This window comes from Alligator mississippiensis, chromosome 2 (assembly GCF_030867095.1).
Source record: "Alligator mississippiensis isolate rAllMis1 chromosome 2, rAllMis1, whole genome shotgun sequence".
NCBI lineage: Eukaryota > Metazoa > Chordata > Crocodylia > Alligatoridae > Alligator > Alligator mississippiensis.
The window spans coordinates 39869054-39880871 of record NC_081825.1 but is presented as its reverse complement, the minus strand read 5'-3'; the positions used below and the strand labels follow the sequence as shown (position 1 = coordinate 39880871).

Genomic DNA, 11818 nt, shown 5'->3' with positions numbered 1-11818 from the left:
GCGCAGTTGTTGTTTGGTCTCTCCTACGTATTTTCCATCCAGGCATTTGGTGCATTGGATGAGATACATTACAGTTCGAGAGGTGCAGCAGTAAGATCCAGGAATACTGATGGCTGTGTTGTGGGGTGTAGTAATTGTGGGGGTGGTGGAAATGTGTTGGCAGGTTTTGCATTTCTTATCATGGCATGGTCTGGATCCACTTGGTGTGTTCTGGGCTTGAGGAAGTTCGCTTCTGGTGATGAGGTTAGCGAGGTTCAGTGTTTGTTTGAAGGCTAGGATGGGTGGCTCTGGGAAGATCTTTTTAAGAATAGGGTCTCTTTCTAGTATGGGTTGCAATTGTTTGAGGATTTTCCATACAGGTTCAAGGAAGGTTGTCTGGAGAAGGGTATTTGTGCCTGAAAGCTTGCAAAGGACAGTATTTCCAACTATGTCGTTGATCTAAGATCTCACATCTACCCAAAGAACCTTGCTGACCCATCAGAGAGTCATTTGATGGAAGCCCAGTTGAAGCCAGATAAGAATCTGGGCCTGTGCTATTTGCCATGTGCTCATAGAGAACATACAGGTTTGCCTGTGGCTGACTGATAACAGTTCTTCCTTGAGTTCAAGTGTTAGAGTCCCGTGATTCTGTAGCTGGGGAACTAAGTTATAGAGGCATGTGGGCTATTATGGAAAAGTGATAGCCTGAAAATTGCCTTATACGCCCAATACCTTCAGAAAAGAAAATCCTCATGTTTCTGGGTTCCATTCCAATTTCTGAAATAAATTTACTAAATAATGACAGAGAGAGATTTCAAATGGATTTTTTTAGAAATGTTTGCAAAGTATCTTTTTTCATTGTATCCTTTAGGTTAGGGAGAGAAATTACACATACACCAGAATAAGTGATTGGAACCTCTCACAACCAAATTAAGTAGTGCCCATGTCACAAACAAGTAAAACCATTCAAAACAGTTTTTTTCTGCACTAGGTTAGCTAAGGGTTAACAATAATGATAGTAACTGCTTTTTTTTTTGCTGCGCATGTCAAAAAGAAATTTATAACTGCGACACTAACATGAAATAGAACTTAGCCTTCTGTGCTGTACATAAATCATTGTAATTGGTCGGAATGACAGGGGAGTGTCCGGGAGTGTCCCTATGATAACACCCTAGCAAAGACCGCTAGATAATTGGCGATTCTAATTAAATTTATGACGTGGCGAAAAGCAATTGGCTATTACACAAATAAAACCCGTCTTCACTTCCGTGAAGAACGGGAGACCTCCGCACACACACCTGAAAAAACCTCTGAACGTACGCGTGAGAATAACTGACAAATTGATCGCTTGTCAGTCTCCCCCGTCTCGACCTTATCAGACGTAAATCAACGACCTGCCGGCCCGATTTTTTTCTCCGTTTATCTGCCCGACCAAAGAACTTTTATGCAGACCGACCTTCGAACCTTAAGCTGGAACTAACCAAGTATCTCTGACCTCCGCTATTCACCGCCTTGACGGCGTGAGTAAATAATCTTGCTTTGCAACCGATAAGTGTCCGCCTAATTAATTCCACTCCAAGCGTCACAAGTACCCGCCTGACGGCCTTCTAAGGCCCCGGACCCTTATCTGCCCGGGTGGGAGTCAGGGAGAGCTGCTGGCCGGCTGCCCTGGGTCCCAACAGAACCCAGTTCAAATCTGTAACATAACAGAAGTTCAGTACACATAAACCACTTTCAAAATGGCTGAAACCAGTTTAAGATAAATCTGGATGGATGTAGTATCATATTTACCTGATTTAGGTTAAATCAGTTTATTGAACTTCTGTTCCAGGTCCCCTCCAGATTCAAGTTAACTCAGTCCTCCAGCATCCCTGGGTGCTTTGGCACCTCCACCACAAGCCACTCCTTGCAGAGTGAGTAGGCTAGTACAATGAGTGGTCTAGCCTGTCTGCTGCACTTGAGCAGGCAGACATGCTCTAGCACCCCCTGGCTTCTGGCCTGGACCATTGCAGACATGTGACTGCATTTCTGGAATCAAAAGTGCATATCTGTTTACTTCCTTATCAGTTCAATCTATGAAGCTTAGACTAACCTGCAAAGACTACCTTTACTTAGCCATACAGTAGATAATCTGAGGTGGAAATTTTTTTGACATTGGCTCATACAGGAAGCAGAAATAGTAAAATACTTGAGAAAACTACACTCCATTGTTGGCTGGGGTCTCTCAAGCTGGACTGGGCTGCTCCAGCAGGGAGAGGCTCCTGCAAACTGGGACCTCGTGCTCCTGCCACCCTGCTCTGGGCCCTGCGGGCACTTGCCCCAGAACACCAGCATGGGCCCCACACTCCTGCCCAGCTGCTGCTGGCTCCCACGTGCCTGTTCACTCCCAGTGCCCCAGCCCAGTGCTGCGGTACAGGCGGGAAGCAGCGCTCACCCACAGGGAACAAGCTGGAGCTCATCACAGGGAAAAAGCGCCCCCCTCCCCATGGCTGGTGCTCCCTGCTGCAGCCACTTGCAGACCATGTGGGGCTGTCCTGCCTCTCCACCACATCACCACCGCCCTGTAGGGCAGCAGTAGCAATAGAGAGCAGGCACAGGTAGCCCTGCGTGGGTTCCAAGCAGCTGCAGCATGGGGCACTGGCCACAGGGAAGGGGAGCGGCAGCTTTCCCCTGAGCTGAGCACCAGCTTGTTCCCCAGAAACTGCTGCTCAGTGTGGAGGAAAGCGGCCCCCCACTCACTGCTGCCAGGCAGTGTTTGCTGCAGCCACCTGCGCGGAGCCCATGCCACACTAGGCTGTGGTATGGCTGCTTCATCACTGCCTCTGTGCTGCCCAGCATGGCAGCAGTGGAGCAGCCTCTGGGCAGCACAGAGGCGGTGGTGAAGCAGCCACACCACAGCCTAGCGTGGTGTGGGCCGTGGGCGGATGTCTGTAGCAAACATTGCCCAGTGGTGGTGAGCAGGGTGGCTGCTTTCCTCTGCACCAAGCAGCAGCTTCTGCTGGGCTGGTGCTGCTGCCACGCCTCCACCTCGATGAGCAAGCCTGGAGTTGGTGTAGGGCCCAGGCTAGCAACAGTGGCAGGGAATGAGCTGGTGCTCAGCACGGGGGGCAAAGCAGCTGCTCCCCTTCCCCGTGGCCAGCGCTCAGAACCCACGTGGGGCTGCCTGTGTCTGCTCTGTTGCCACCACTGCCCCTCAGGGTGGCAGTGATGTGGCAGAGGGGGAGGACAGTCCTACGTGGGCTGTGAGCGGCTGCAGCATGGGGCACCAGCCAAGGGGGTGGGGGTGCTTTTCTCCCGCACTGAACACCAGCTTGTTTCCTGCAGGCAAGTGTGGGGTCAGGACTGTGCGTTGCTCCTCGCCTGTACCACAGGGCTGGGGCAGGGGACACTGGGAGTAAATGGGTGCATGGGAGCCAGCAGCAGGTGGGCAGGAGTGTGGGGCCTGCGCCAGCAGGGCCCAGAGCAGGGCAGCAGAATTGCGGGGTCTCAGCCAGCAGTGGCTCTACGGAGCCGGACTAGCTCCCCCCTCTCCCTGCTGGTGCCCCACAGCCCATCTCCATAGACCCCTACCAGCCTGTGCCCCGCGCTCCTACTGCCCTGCTCTGGGCTCCGCCAGCGCTGGCCCTGGGACACTGGTGCATGCTGGACACAGAGCTTGTCTGGGCCTATGTGCAGAATTCAAATGACTAAATTATAGTATCATTGCCCTTTTGCACAAGAATGTAAACCTCATGACGGGGGCCATCTGAAACATAACAATACAGTTAATCTCATCTCTGATTTTGGTATCAAGTACATCCCATGCCCAACTACTCTAAACTGATTATGAATAAGTTCCCCTTTCAATGTGATTGCCTCTTCCTTGTTACCAGATCCCTCACCAATCTAGGTGTCTGTACCAGATGGAAAATATTTTGGGTTCTGCCCAGTTATCACAACAACCTATACAGTGCCTTAAAATTCAGGGTCTAAGGTGCTCAAGTCAAGTAATCAAGTCCTACTGCAATTAAATCAAGTAGTATACCTCCGGTTTAGGGTGTTGGGCTCAAGCAATCAAGCCACACTATAGTTAAGCAAATGACAAACCTCCAGAGTGATCAAGGGGTTTTGTGCATAGCATATCAGTTTCACCCACAACAACCAGAGATGGATCCAAAAGGCTAACATTTACTCCACAACTAAAGGACAATGACCTCTACATTGTCAGTTTTATCTGGACCCTAATCTTCAACCCATCAAGAAAAATATGCTTTGAAGACTAAGGGAAGGATGGAGCTGTCAGCAATATGCGCTCATATCAGAAGGGAAACACCACACTGACCCATCATAACCTGCACCCAGCTGACCACCCTCAGTGATGGATCCACACCTGGTGAGAGGCTGCAAAGATCAGGACCGTTTCCTTGCCTGTGCTGGTGAGGAAACCACTATTATGGCTAGAAATATACTGGTTTGATTATAGCTTGTTTTGTTTGTAGATTGCAATGGCTTACCTGTCATTTTCCTATATAGCTCCTTTTTTAGTTAATAAAGCCTTTCTGCTGATTATCAATGGAAGTGTCATGTCAGTCTTCCTAAGCACCAAGCACCCCATTTTTAATTGCAACAGTGCAGGCCCCATGCTTCCGCTTGCTTCCACTCCCCCCTGCTGCTTTCCCCACTTTCCTGCCCAGCCACTCTGCACTACATGGCTCCCATACCAACATCCATACCCACAGGCATCCCCACATACCCCATATGCAATCACTTCTGCCTATACACAACAAATGCCCACAGATTAGGACAAAAATATATTTGTTAATTAAATTAAAATATATTATTATGCGTGTTTGGTTTTTAGTATGTAATTTGTTTTTTTCCCCCTAAGATGGTAAACCCTTTTATCCAAAAGGAGTACTTCCAGAGGCAAGGAGAGGGACTTCCAGTGGCAAAGGGCAGATGTTAGGGGTGGGAATTCAGGTCCCAAGATGGCAAACCAGGGGCAGGGCACCTGACAAGGGGCAAGGCTACCCGTGCAACTCTGGACAGTTTGACAAAACTCGGTAAGCAGCCCTCTACCCAAAATAATTGCCCGCCCCTGGTCTAAGACATGTGAACTCTGCCCTGCATTTAATGAGATATTAATTAATATTAATTTCTGAATGACAGCCAGCATGGGTTTGTCATAGGTAGGTCTTGTCTTACCAATCTCATCTCCTTCTACAACCAGGTCTCTCACCACCTAGACATGGGAGACGTGGTAGACGTTATATACCTAGAATTCCAAAAGGGTTTTGATCTAGTATCCCACAATATCCTTGTGGGAAAACTGGAAGATTGTGGGCTCAGCTGCTCAGTGGTTCAGTGGGTGCGAAACTGGCTCCAGGGTAGGACCCACAGAGTTCTCATGAACAGATCTGTGTCATCCTGGCGTGAAGTGGCCAGTGGTGTCCCTCAGGGGTCCATGCTTGGACCGGTGCTTTTCAACATCTTTATCAATGATTTGGATTGGGGAGGGAAAAACTTACTGGCCAAGTTCACAGGCGACACCAAGTTATGGGGCAGTGTGGTCATATCAGAAGATAGGTGACAGATACAAGTGAACCTGGACAGGCTCTAGAGTTGGGCAGACCGGAACCAGATGAAGTTTAACACTTTCAAGTGGAAGATGCTCCATCTGGGGGCAAACAACCCTCAACATACATACAGGCTTGGTAGTGACAGCTTGACTTGCACCACAGCTGAAAGGGACCTGGGGGCAATAATTGAACATCACATAAATATGAGCTGTCAGTGCAAGGCGGTGGTCCACAGGGCAAACAACACACCGGTATGCATCAACTGATGCATCTTGTGTAAATCTAAGGAAGTGATGCTCCCACTGTACTCAGCACTGGTGAGACTGCAGTTGGAGTACTGTATCCAGTTTTCGGTGCTGCACTTCAATAAGGATGTGAAAAAACTTAAGAAGGTCCAGAAAAGAGCCACCCATATGCAAGGCAAGCCATACGAAGAAAGGCTGAGGGACCTGGGCCTCTTTAGCCTAAAGAAGAAAAGGTTGAGAGGGGACCTGATAGCGGCTTAATGCTATCAGAGGAATGCATCAGGAGCTCGGTGAACAACTGTTTATTAGGGCACCCCTGGGGAAGACCAGGACCAATGGGTACAAACTCCTGGAAGGATACTTCAGGGTGTCCAGACTGAAATAAACTCTCTCCAGAGGTGGTGCAGTCACCTAACCCTGGAGGTTTTCAAGTGGAGACTAGACAGTCACCTCGCTGAGATCACCTAACCCCAGTTGCCTTCCTGCCTAGAGCAGGGGGGCTGGACCTGATGATCTGCAAGGTCCCTTCTAGTCCCTAACAATCTATGAATCTATGAACGTCAAAGCCCACTGCTCTGGCCCACCAGCACCTTGATTCAGATGACTCCATACAGCAGGAGGCAAAGAGTATAGAAAGCCTGGTGAGACTTGTGAGACTTACTCAGTTCACCCACACATACCCTGGCTGCTAGTGTAATTACTAGGGAAGTGCACTGCTGAGGTACAGGCCATAGCCATGTGGGCCCCTGTATCATGGTATGCATAGTGCAGCTGATTGTGCCTCACTTTCTCTTCTGTTGCAATTAGTATTAATACCACAAGCATCTCTACTCCTTAATATTTGACAGTCTTTGCTCCAGTGAAATAGATTACATCATGCTAGATGGAAAGAACCTCTCCTGGTGTTTTCTGTAATAAGGGCATAAACAGAAGAGCTGTCTCTCTCTCCTTTGCTTGCATAAGGTCAGTCTCTGAGATGGCATTTTCCCCCTTAAGCTGTTGGCCCTAAGCAACCATGAGACAGAGAGGGACCTTCTGACACAGACTTCTAAGGGCGTGTGTAGACAAAACGGGGGCCCTAAATTGAAGCAGTGAGTTTTTTAAAACACCTCTTCAATTTAGGGCCTTTTAAACCCCCGTGTCATGCACACACCCGGACTTACCTGCCTCTCCGGCAGCAGGGAGGGGAGGGCAAGCTGCTGGTGGGTGGAGTAGTTCCTGGGCTGCAGCAAGGGAGCAACTAGTGCTTCCCTCCAGAGCAGCAGCACCCCGCCCGCCCCCAGGTGGCACCCGCCCACAGGCACCCAGCTCAGGCGGTCCTGGGGGGGGGGGCACCACAGCGGGAAGCACCCTGTGCAGCTCAAGCAGGCAGTCAGGCTCCAGGGGAAGAAAAAATAAATGTCAGGCTTGCTGCTTTTTTTTTTCTTGGGCGGAGCCTGCTTTCCTGGCCTAATGCTAGGCTGCCTGCAGGGCTTCTTGCAGAGCCGCTGAGCTGCAAAGAGCCCAGCGCTTTGCTCTGCAGCTGTAGAGCAGCAAACTAAAACTCCTTAGAGGAGTTTCAGTTTGCTGTGCCCCAAGTCATTTAGAGCACATAACGCCGCCGAATTTGCTACAGCAGCTGGAATTACTGCACAATGCGCCTCCAACACGCGCAAACACCAACACCTTTCAAGCAGTGCAAAAGCATTTAACCCGCTTTAAAAGTGTCGTGCACACGTGCCCCTCATTTTGTCTACACATGATCTAATTGTTTAAGTACCTTATCAGAGAAAGAAACCATAAAGGAAAGCTGGCGACCTTAGCAGCAAAGAGATCTGGCAGTGGCAAGAATCATATTTTAATTGTTTCCAGTCACTAGCTTTTGTTTGCACAATAAACTTCCTAGAAAGTGCTGCATTCTTCTTTTTCCCCGTCAAATGAAAGTTGCCACACCTCAGACAAAGCAAGCAAGACTGGGGCATGTTTCCATCCAGAAAATGGTAGGCATAGCTTGCCAAACAGGTGCAGCTAGGTACATAGTTTATGTAAGTGCAAAATATGCAATGCCATCTGTGGTTGTGGTGACAGTTCAGCATTGTAATGGATTTTTAATTGTGTGAAATGTGAAGATTAGTGATGCAAGCCATAGCCAATCCCAAAATAAGAAGGGCAGAGCCCATATAAGATACAGGGAAGTCTAGTTCAGATTGGGATTGAATACATGTCTCTCCTGCCACCAAAGTTTGCTTCTCGGGCCTTGCGTTTTTTTCTGTAGCTTGATGAAAATGCCCTTTGATTAAGAACAAATTTATAACTCTTAATTCTGTATTTTACCATGGTGATGCATATTTAGACGTACTGTTGACAGCCTGTTTCAGGTTGTGGGAAACAATCTTCAGTGTCCTGTGAACTCCACTTTGTGCTGGTTATGAATTTAAACAGTATTTTAGCCAGTGCTGCCTCTTGTTCCAAGGAGCTGTTTTAGCTGTAATCCTGGGACGTAGAGATGACTGCAGACCCCTTGTTCTTTGGTTGCCCCCTGCTCTGTGTGCAAAAAGAGTGATCATATGGATAGTTTCTCTGGCAAAGGGAACCATTTTGGCTGCTTATCCCCGCTGAAAACAAGTGACAGCAGCCTGGGTCCATATTAAATTTTTACATACAGTGGAGCCATCTTCCAGAAATTCTGCATTATTTCAGGTAGATTGTAGCTACTCTCTCTCTCCCTCTTGCACTCACACTTTATTTAATGTGACTTTAAAGTTACAAAATTATGTCAATGCATGTTATATTCCAAGAATACAAAGTTAAATAAAACCTCAAATGCTAGAAACTCAGGTAACATTTGGAGTCAGGACCTCATCCAGCAAAATGCTTCAGCCCTTGTATATTCTGAACCTCACAAATACATCCCTTGACTTAAGGTCTAAAATATGCACAGAAGTTTAAGAGCCTTAACTGAACGGGGGCCTACATTTTTTGAAGACACTAACTTCCCTTCTGATAACAGCCACACCTATACTTCTGCCCCAGAAGATATGGCAAGGGCAATAATCTTCCAGTTACATTCCATTCAACAACATGCTCAACAGCAAGTGCAAGGGAGAGTGACTGTAGGTACAGTACTCATTACTTTGTTATGCTATTAGTTTCCACACATGAATTCCAAAACACAAGGTTTCTCTCTTGCCATTGTAAGCACAGAAAGAGTCATTTCCAGAGATGGCACATTTGGTTGTTCTTTTAAGAATCAGAAATTTAAAGGCAGGAATTTAGGGATCTTTAGATTTTTGTATACTTTTAGAAAATAAAGGGAAAAAAACCTCTACTATTAAAAAAACCCCAGCACTACAAAAAGCCATTTTCTAACCAACAGATGAAAAAAACCAATATCTTCCAAAATTCTAGAACAGTGGTTTTCATTCAGTCTTTTTTGGAACCATATCCCTTTACTTGAAAAATAGTGAAAGTAAATCATACCCTCTATGCCCGAAGCATCTCTATACATTCATTCATTGGAAGACCATCAATACCAATGTCAAAGCACAACAACATCATTACTCACCATATAGAGTGCATCTACACATCGCCATATGGAGATGTGGCTACAGTGCTGTGCTCTAGTACTTCCTTTTGGAAGTACTAAAGCATCGCTCAGTATGGGCGGGTACTGCACCATGCGTGCAGTTCATGGGTAGATTTCGCTGCCACATTGCCATAGCGGTGTGCTATACCTGGGGAGTGCAGTGCTACAACATAGCTAGTGATCACGTGTAGACACACATGATCATTACATCACCGTAGCAAGCCATGCAATAACATAGCACATCACTAGGTCGCCATTGGGTGATGTGTAGATGCGCCTATATTGACAAAAGATAAAATTTTTGCACATACCCCTTGGCAAAGCACTGCATAACCACAAGGATATGCATATCCCTGTTTGAAAAGGACTGTTCTAGACGGGAAGGGGAAACAAAGGGTATCACTATGAGAAGTGAAGTGAGAAACCATACCTGGAAGACTGTAGGTTCTGGTGTACTGCCATTAGCTGTCACACATGGCCAGGGTTGTTACAAACAAAGGAAAGCCTATAGTCTAAGCCAGTAGGGATGCCACCACAGCCATTACTGTGACCTAAAACAGAAGGGTAGATTATGAGACAGTGTAACCTTCCATGCTTGTCCTTTGATGACTGGTGGGACTTCTTGCCCGGAGAGGGTATATTTGTTCTCCGGTGCATAAACAGTTTGCTGGTTCGGGTGTCTGCGCGGGTGCTATAAGTTCTCACCTGCCATGTTTTTGGTGTTATAGAAAATAGAGAGGCTGATCTTCCATGCCCCCATACAGCCTTCACATGGACACCACGGGTCCTGCGTCTCAGGGCTCCACCTCCCCTACACCCCACCTAGCGTCTCCCAGGTGACGATACAGGTAAAGAGTGTTTACCAAAATCCCTCGTGCTGGTATATTTCCTCCACTCAGGAGGTAAAAGTCCATATCAAAACACTGTCTGTGCACTGAGGCTAGGGAAAGTTAGCTCTCCTTCCCCTCTGCTCAGCTTCTGTACTCACAGCTATGCTGTTGTGTCTGCAGGTCATCCTGGCCCACCTCCAGTCATTGCCACTGCCACTGCCAAGGCCCAGTCCCTGCTTCCTGGTAAGTGCTCCAGCTCCTCTGAGCTGGCAATGGTGAGAGTCGCTTGCTGCTGTGGTTCCCCTCCAACATGCAGTTGTCACGGTGCTGCCGCAGCCACTTCCAATCCCGAGGCACTTTGGGTCTGGGCCAGTTTTAGGCTGTGCTGCCACATTCCACCCAGCCCGACAGGCCCAGTGGGTCCTTATTAGCTGGGCTGGACCTGGGGCCAGCATCCCCAATGTGCCTGACGTGCTTCTGGGTCGCCATCGGGGAGCCTCGGCTTGGCTGCAGTCATGGCCAATCGACCTCCGCTGCCACAGACACGCAGAAACATGAAGGGACTTGGAGCTGTAAGGAGAAGCCAACATGAATAAGGCTGATCAGTCAGAACACAGTGGGATTCATCAGCTGGCTCCAATCTGTTTCCTTGGTCATCAGAAGTTGAACAAAAATTCTACCGTGTATGAAATTTGTAGGTTACATTCTACCACTGTCCCGAAGTTACAGATCAGAAGCTCTCAGAAGGTGCACTCTCTCTCTGCAACTGGAATGGGTGCTGGGATCTAGATGAAAGGACTCATATCCAAGTGTCAGTCTAGGAGAGATTAAGACTATCTGAGCTACTACAGATGGCAGTCCCAATTCAAACCACCTATGTTCAGCAGGATTCCCAAGCATTTTCCTTTTCTTATAGCCCTACAATTAAGGGGTTAGACGAGTGAGCCTGACCTTGGGGGAAGGTTATATATCACACAGAGAGATGTCTTTATCCTGCTAGAGCTCCTCCAAAGCTTCTCTCTCACCCAGAGAACCCAGCCAGGAGCAGTGCAGTTAATTTTTATCTCCCAGAAAAACGGTCTTCTCCCTTCATTTCAGACAAAACTCTTGGGGATGTCAGAGAGAGAATGAGGACTAGTTAGAGCCAAAGTTTGCCATTCATTTCTTTACTATTTCTTTTATAGAAAAAGAGGAAAGGAATCAGAAGTACTTGCTTATTCAAAAAGTATTCCTGACTTCATTAAACCTTCTTGGGGCACTGGGTGCAGACACTGGAGTGATCTGGAAAATATGAAAAGAACTTGGCTGGGGAACAGAAATAAAGCTGATATTTGATAATGGCAAAAGCAGAAGTAGAAGCTATATAATACAAACAAATTCCAGTTGAATACCTCTTTCTCTTACTTAAAGAAATACAGAGAAGCACATAAAGTGCACAGAAAGGTAGTCAGTATTCCACACAGCAGATCTCAAGGGCAGAAGGAAAGGCTTCAAGGGTTACTGCCTGGCTATCTGTAACATTGCTGGGCTGGAAATGCTACACTCCTAGGCCATGTCCACAAGAGCAGGGGCATGCATGCAGGAGCACAAATAGTAGCAGCACAAATATATGCCACTACTTTGTACCGCAGTGCTCCATGT

At 47.6% G+C, this 11818-nt stretch overlaps 1 long non-coding RNA gene across 1 annotated transcript; it reads right to left on the bottom strand.

Moving 5' to 3' along the window:
* Positions 1–7578: 7578 nt before the first annotated feature.
* On the bottom strand, positions 7579–11178 carry LOC132248528 (uncharacterized). The gene is made up of 3 exons (XR_009459743.1): positions 10336–11178; positions 9778–9898; positions 7579–8305 (listed from the first exon to the last, which is right to left on the bottom strand). It is a non-coding gene; the product is annotated as an uncharacterized LOC132248528 (long non-coding RNA).
* Between the last annotated feature and the right edge of the window lie 640 nt (positions 11179–11818).